At 36.1% G+C, this 7,869-nt stretch overlaps 1 pseudogene; it reads right to left on the bottom strand.

The window, feature by feature from the left end:
- Positions 1-4,767: 4,767 nt before the first annotated feature.
- On the bottom strand, positions 4,768-5,817 carry LOC143661625 (eukaryotic translation initiation factor 1A, X-chromosomal-like; annotated as a pseudogene).
- Positions 5,818-7,869: the final 2,052 nt, after the last annotated feature.

Raw genomic sequence — 7,869 nt, 5'->3', positions numbered from 1 at the left:
ATCTATGCAATCCCACAGGATCTGGGATTGCTTCTGATTTACCATTTTGCTGGGTAAGTCTGCTTTAGTTTCTTCCATTTGGCCTTTCCTACCATAATAGACTTCATTCCATGAATTGGAGAGCCAATGTGGGAATTCTGCCAGTTGCTTAGTATGTCTATTTCAATTTACATTCTGGAAAAGGGGAAATAACTACAGAATGGGTTCAAAGTTCCTACTGGACCCACTGTGAGATGGACCTAAGCTAAAAGTCCATTGATCACTTGGCCTCCATAAGCCTCCACTCTGACCGGTGGACCAGAGTGACATTTTGGGTCCCCTGGAATTAATGTCACTTCTGAACCAGTGTCTAATAATCCCTGAAATATCTGATCGTTTCCTTTTCCCCAGTGCACAGTTACCCTGATAAAAGACTGACAGTCTCCTTGGGGAAGCCTTGGAGGAACATAGACAGTATAAATTTGTGGTGGTGTAACAGGGTCCTCCACAAAGGGATGTGGCGTCACCTTCAAGGGGCTCTGAATTTGTAAACTGTCTCAGGTCTGGAAATTGATTAAGGGGCTGTGAATCTCTGTTTTTGCAATTCCCGTTAGACTTCTGTTAACTTGACCTGGAATGTTTCTGCTTGTGCAGCTCAAACAAGAATTTAGTAGACTGCACAACTATTATATTTCTAGGTACCCCATAATCTACTAGCCAATGCCACAAATCTCTGTGAGTCAGATTATTTTGACTCCTGTTGTAAGTCTGCTGTCCATTTTGATAGCCCACCTTGCGTTTGGTGATTAAGTGCTGCCACCTGGCTTCTGCCAACTTGGTATCCAATCATGCCTATTGTATTTAAGGATTCCAGCTCAGTGACAGCAGTTCCCACAGTAATATTTGACCTTTAAAGAAAGGCAACTACAGAGCTTTTCAGTGATGATGGAGCTAGTCTCACAAATTTATTTCTCACAATTCTGGTAAAAGGTGCATCCTCCAGACATTCCCAGGGTACATGAGCAGACTTTCTATGATAAATACACTCTAACATTCCAATCTTTCTAAGTTTCTGGATCCCCTTATCTACATTATACCAGGGCAGTTCTGGAATTTCAACTTCAGGTAATGTTGGCCACCTTTTGATCCATGTTTCAACCAACCATCCAAACAAACTGTTAATGCTTTTTCTAACCCCTCAAGTTATAACATTGAATGCAGACTCTCTGCTTAGTGGGCCTATATCATTAAATTAAGCCTGATCCAGCTTTATATTTTCCCACCATTATCCCCCACACTTAATATCCAATGTCACACATATTTTTCTTATTTCTGTCTATATAAATTGGAAACTTCATGCAGTTCTTTTGGAGTATAGCATACCTTCTCATGGGTGATGCTTTGTACCTCACTTTTTGGGGCCTGTTGGGATTTAGTCTAGTTATAGGTCTGGAAGAAATGAGGGGTGGTGGGAGAGGATCATGAAAAGAAATAGAAGTATCTTCCAAGCTAATTGCTTCAGGGTATTCATTGGCAGTTTTACCTGATGAAAGAGGATTAATCACTCTAAGATTAATCCCTTCAGGTGGAGGTTGGGTGGCCAACTCCTCAGGGCAGGCTATTACAGGGTTATCTAGAAAAAAAATCAACATGACCTAGGGTTTCAACCTGTCCACACCCACATCATGTCACCATCTCATTTTTCAATGTCCCACTCTTTTCCAATCAATGCCCTAATTTTAACACCATGCAAGATCAAGATTTCTGTTTATGTTGTAAAGTTGCTATTCTAACAATAAGATTCTGAGTCTGATTTTTGGAGATCTCAAGACTGTGGCTACAGAAAATAAAATATTCCTTCAGGATGCTCATAAAGTGTTGTCACTTTTTATATGGTGTGTAAGCTTCTCATTTGAAGTCTTCAGCTCATTGCTTTCCCTTATTAATGTATACAGTATATCAGACAACATCTTTATACCTCCTAGTTCAATAAAATTCTGTAAATGTGTCAAAAATATTATCCCCCAGAGTCTGACTTCATACAGTCAGAGCATTAGAAGAATCCAATGGTGATATTTTGACTATCTCTTTTGCCAACTCACCCCATGGACTGGCATTGTCATTCTGATTATGGGAAACAGAGTTCCTTTGAGTCCAGTCGGAGAAGAAAAATAATCATACAGACCCATTTTTAAGATTGTTACTTAAAAATCCCACTCCCAGTACCAGACTGTATCAGCTAGCATTCTCTAGAGAAACAGAATCAGCAGGAGATAACCATAGATATAAAATTTTCAAAAGTTTCTCATGTAACCTGGGAAATGTAGAGTCCAAGGTCTGTAGGGCAGGCTTCAAGATGGTAACTGCAATGAATTTCCTCAGTGAACTCTCAGGTGAGGCTGGCTGGACAACCAGGGGAGTGGAAAAATCCAAAATCTGTAGGGTAGGCTGAGAAGCTACTGACTTCAATGAAGAGTCTGAATGAAGTCCAAGGAGAGGCTCACCAGCTGAAGCAGTAAGAGTGACTGTCTCTTCTGAATCCTCGTCAAAAGCCTTCTGGTGATTAGATTAAGCATCATGCATTGCAGAAGATACTCCTTACAAATGTGATCAGCTGTGGATGCAACCAACATAATCATAATTTAAGTTGATGAAAATGTCCTCATAGCAACAAACAAGCCAGCACTTGCCAGACCAGATGACTGGGCACCACCACTGGCCACGTTGACACTTGTGCCTGACCATGACAATTTCCCTGTCATTTCTGATTTTGTTTATTTGCACTTTCTCTCTCTCTCTCTCTCTCTCTCTCTCTCTCTCTCTCTCTCTCTCTCTCTTTTTTATTTTGTGAGTCTAGCTAAGGTTTTCTTAATCTTCTAGATTTTTCTCAAAAAATCAACTTTTTTTTAAGTTAATTTTATCTGATTTGAAATATTTGAGAATCACAAATAAAGGCACATATGTGCTATAGTCATGTATAACACAAAGTTATATAAAATATTTAAAAGTCTAAGTATTATCTATAGAACCACAGCTATAGTCATGTATAACACAAAGTTATATAAAATATTTAAAAGTCTAAGTATTATCTATAGAACCACAGATAAATTTTGCTTCCAGTCATAGTCAAGAATTTATAGCTCTCTTCAAAAAGCCAACTTTTGATGTTATTGATTCTACTGTTTCTTTTTCTTGTTGTTCTCCAGTTCTTTTATTTCTACTTTATATTTATTATTTCATTTTTCCTACTTGATGTATGGTCAGTTTGCTGTTTCTTCTCTAACTTCTCCAGTTGTTGAGTTAGGTCTTTGATTTTAACTCTTTCTTCCTTTTTAATATATGCATTAAAAGCTATAAATTTCCCTCTCCAAACTGCATTCACTGCATCCCATAGGTTTTGATATTTTGTGTTTTCATTTTCATTGCTTTCCAGATATTTACCAATTTCAGTTGTAATATCTTTTTTAACCCACATATTGTTTAAGAGTGTGTTGTTTAATTCCATATATTTGGGAAAGTTCTGTTTCTTTGGTGGTTAATGATTTCCATCTTCATTACATTTTGATCAGAGACTGTGCTTTGATTATTTTTTATGTTTTTAAATTTACTGAGACCCACTCTGTTTGCCAGCATATGATCTATCCTTGAGAATGTTCCATGAGCACTAGAGAAGAGTAAATATCATGGTGTTTGGGGATGCAATGATCTATACATGTCTATTAGTTCTGATTCATTTATAACATTATTTAGGTACTCTGTCAATATTGATCCTCTTTCTGTTGTACTATCTATTATTATTATTATTTATGTATTTATTTATTTGCATGGGCAGGCACCGGGAATCAAACCCAGGTCTCTGGCATGGCAGGGGAGAACTCTGCCACTGAGTCACTGTGGCCCACCCTCTGTTGTACTATCTACAGAAGAAAATGGTGTTGCAGTTTCCCACTATGATTGTAGAAATCTGTTTCTCCCTTCAGTTTTGCTAATGTTTGCTTCATATATTTGGAGCTCTTTATTAGGAGCATAAACATTATGATTGTTATTTCTTCTTGGTAAATTATCTTTTTTTATTAAAATATTGTGCCCTTACTAATCTCTTATGACATCATTTCATTTAAGGTCTATTTTGTCTGATATTAGTATAGCTATACTTGCTTTCTTTTGTTTACAGCTTGTGTGGAATATTTTTTCCCATCCTTTCCCTTTCAGTTTATTTGTTTTCTTGGGTCTCAGGTAAGTTTCTTATAAAGATTATATTGATTGACTATACTTTTTAGTCCATTCTGACAACTGTATCTTTTAATTGGGGAATTTAATCCATTCATCTTCAAAGGTACTACTATAAAGGCAGCCTTGAACAAATCATCTTATCCTTTTCTTTTGTATGCTGCAAGGTGGGGGTCACATTTCATTCTTTTTCCATGTAAGTATCTTATTGCAGCACCATTTGCTGAATTAGTCTGTTTGTTTGTTTTGTGGAGGAAGTGCATGGGCTGGGAATCAAACCTGGGTCTCCAGCATAGCAGGCAAGAATTCTACCACTGAACTACCCTCACACCCCACAGTGGTCCACTTTTTACCCCCTCTGTTCTGTTGCTGATAGTGTGATGGTCCAGGTGGGAGTGGGAAGAGTGAATGTGGAGATGGTCCACACTTTGAATTATATTTTTCAGATGTACTGCACTTTTACTAAATGAAGTTTTAGTTTTCTTAACAGGTGAGAACCAAAATCCAAACAGTAAAACAATCCTCAGAAAAACTGCAGTGTCAAATGTTGAATTCAATTTAGATATCATCAATGTCTTCATTATCATCACAATATCTTCAGACTGGATTTCATCATCATCTTCAGGAACAACTATATCTGTTTCATTTATTTTAGCCTGCTCCAGAAGCTCACTATATGCCTTCAAACTTCTAGCTTTATTTGCATTGATTTTAAAATCACATTAGCTCTTGTTATCCTGATAGTCCCTGTGCCTCTTTGAAAGGATTTATGTAGAAAAGTCATGTTTTAATCCTAATCAGTCTTGTGGGAGCAATGGGTTTCTTCTAATCTCTGTGCAGTACTATAGGTTGGAAACTTGATCAGGTTATCTCCATGGAGATGTGACTCAATCAATTGTGGGTATTAAACTTGATTAGATGGAGATATGTCTCCACCTATTCTATGTGAGTCTTGTTTAGCTACCTGAATCTTATAAAAGCGGAGATATTTTGGAGAGAGTGTCTTTTGAGAATGAGAAGAGAGCTGCAGAAGAATAAGAGAACCACATAGTCCACCATCCAGTGACCTTCAGGGATGAAGAAGGAAAACACCTCCAGGGGAGCTTCATGAAGCAAGAGGCCTGGAGAGAAAGCTGTCATGTGCTACCATGCTTGCCCCATGCTTTCCCAGTTGATAGAGATATCCTGAACTTCACTGGCCTTTCTTGAGTGATGGTAACCTCTTGTTGATGCCTTCATTTGGATATTTTTGTAGAATTGCTTTAATTGAGACATTTTTATTGCCATAGAACTGTAAACTAACAGCTTAATGAATTCCCCTTTTTAAAAGCCATTACATTTCTGGTATATTGCATTCCAGAAGCTAGCAAATTAGAACAGAACCCAAAGCTGACTAATATAATATCTGAGGTATTTGTCCAAAACTTTTTTCTCAATTTTCCTCTGATATTACATAATCTTTTTGTACCATCAAAACACATTGCTTCTAATTGTTCATTTCCCAACATTTTGATTACCTGTGCATACTCTTGTCCATCTTCTTTTTGGATTCAATCTCATTTTCACCTCTATCCTATTTTTACCTCCCTTACCTTTATTCTTAGGCATGGTGGTGTGACTGAATTGCTGAGTCACTGACTCCTTTTTGAGTGGATGGCAGCATGAGTATTTTGAGAGGAACAAATTAGGACACCAGAAATCTGATAAGAAAAGGCAGATGCCATAGGCCAGCAAACAAGCCCTCACAAAGATTTGTTGGTGGCAAAATCTCTAGTGTATATATATATATATTTTTTCATGGGCAGGCACAGGGAATTGACCCAGGGTCTCCAGCATGGCAGGCAAGAATTCTGCCTGCTAAGCCACCATCACACTGCCCTAGTATATTTTTAATTTGATCTACAGTATCTTTCATTTCCATAAGATCTGCTAAATTATCTATTTACTCCTTCAAATTCTTCTTTATTCTTTTCTAATGTCTTCTTGATAAACTTTATGTCTTTGACCAACCCATTAAAGTTACTTTAGAGATTTTTATGTAATTCTTTGATTAGTTATGTCAAATTCTGTGTATCTTCTGGCTTTTTACTTTGGTCATTTGGCTTGGCCATATCTTCTTGCATTTTCAAATGTTTTGTAATTTTCTGCTGTTTTTTTGCATTAGATTACCTTGATAAGATTAATTTGAAAGTTGATTTCCCTCTCTCACCTAAGATTTTATAGCTGTTTAGGTTTGCATTGAAGGTCTCCTTTGGCACTTGATTTTTCAGTAATTTCAAGTCAGAGAAAAACCAACGCCTCCTACATTAGAGGCATTTATATTTGGACCTCCTGTTCTTTGCTATATTTTCTCTGTTTGTTTTTTTTTTTCATCCAAATCATCCCTATATAATGTAGAAGTCTCTCTCTGACCACTCATGCCCTGGAACCACTGTCCCTGCTGCTTTTTGGCTTTTCACTCACTGTCCATGGAGGAAAAGTTATTTTTGCCTCTTCTATTCTGCCATCATCCTGGAAGTCTGATAAACAGGTTTTTTATTTATATTTGTATTTTTAAATGTTGTTTATCATTATTTTGATGCAAGGTTCTATTTTTATATAGTACTAAACAATCCCTTATTTTATGCATTTTCTTATCAATTTATAGTGGTTATATTTCTTTCTTATAGTTTATCTTGATTTTGTTTTATCTTTTATTTAACTTAGAATAATGTTGTTCTATGTATTTTTTTAGAAAAAATTAGATGTTCTACTCTTTTATCATTTTTTATTGCATTAAAGAAAATGAGCTAAAGAATACTCATGCTTTTTTTTTTTTTCCAAATACTGACGTGGCTCAATACCATATATTGTACTAAGCCTTTAATTCACTGTTTTTATGGCATCCATATGCTGCTCATTGCTGTTTGCTACGTGGTTCATCTGGTGGTTTCTGACCTTTCCATTGATTTCATTATTTGATATCAGGAGCACAGCTTCTTATTTATTACAACATAAAATATTTTAATACCTGGTAGAACAAACCGCCTCCAGAACACTTCTTTTAAACATTGTGTTAGGTAGGTGTGTTTATTTTTTCTAAAATTAACCCACTACTTCATCTAAAGAGTTAAATGGACATTTTTATTGTGATGTTATTGAAATATTTCCTTCTTTTCAAATGAGATAGTTACAATCCTTAAATACTTTTTTACCAGTTCTTATTTGTCTTTCCAGAAAATATTTTCCTTGAGACTATCCTATTGTTAGTGATGACTTCAATATCTTTCATAGTTGTGCCTAAGAAGTAAACTAGAAACATGCAGCCAATATACTCTGAGTGAAGCATACAGAATTCATAGCTAGCACAGTTAGAGATTCCCATTATTTAAGACTGTGTTCTAAAAGAAATCCTTTTCTATAAAAAGAAAAAGACAATAGTGATCCCATCTGTTAATGTCATGTTGTCTACTGTCTTCATTTTTTCTATCAGTCTAACTTATGCCTAAATGAAATGTTCTATAAATGAAAATAATTGGTTCAAATTCATAACACTATTTCACGTAAATTATGTCATTTGATCTCAGAATCAGACTGGATCGTAATGGATCAATCAGGATTCTCCAGATAACCAGAACCAGTAAGAGATTATTTGTGTGTGTGTGTGTGTGTGTGTGTGTG

This window comes from Tamandua tetradactyla, chromosome 17, assembly GCF_023851605.1.
Source record: "Tamandua tetradactyla isolate mTamTet1 chromosome 17, mTamTet1.pri, whole genome shotgun sequence".
In the NCBI taxonomy this organism is placed as follows: Eukaryota; Metazoa; Chordata; class Mammalia; order Pilosa; family Myrmecophagidae; genus Tamandua; species Tamandua tetradactyla.
Note: the sequence above shows the minus strand (reverse complement) of the source record. Positions and strands in the feature narration are given on the sequence as shown.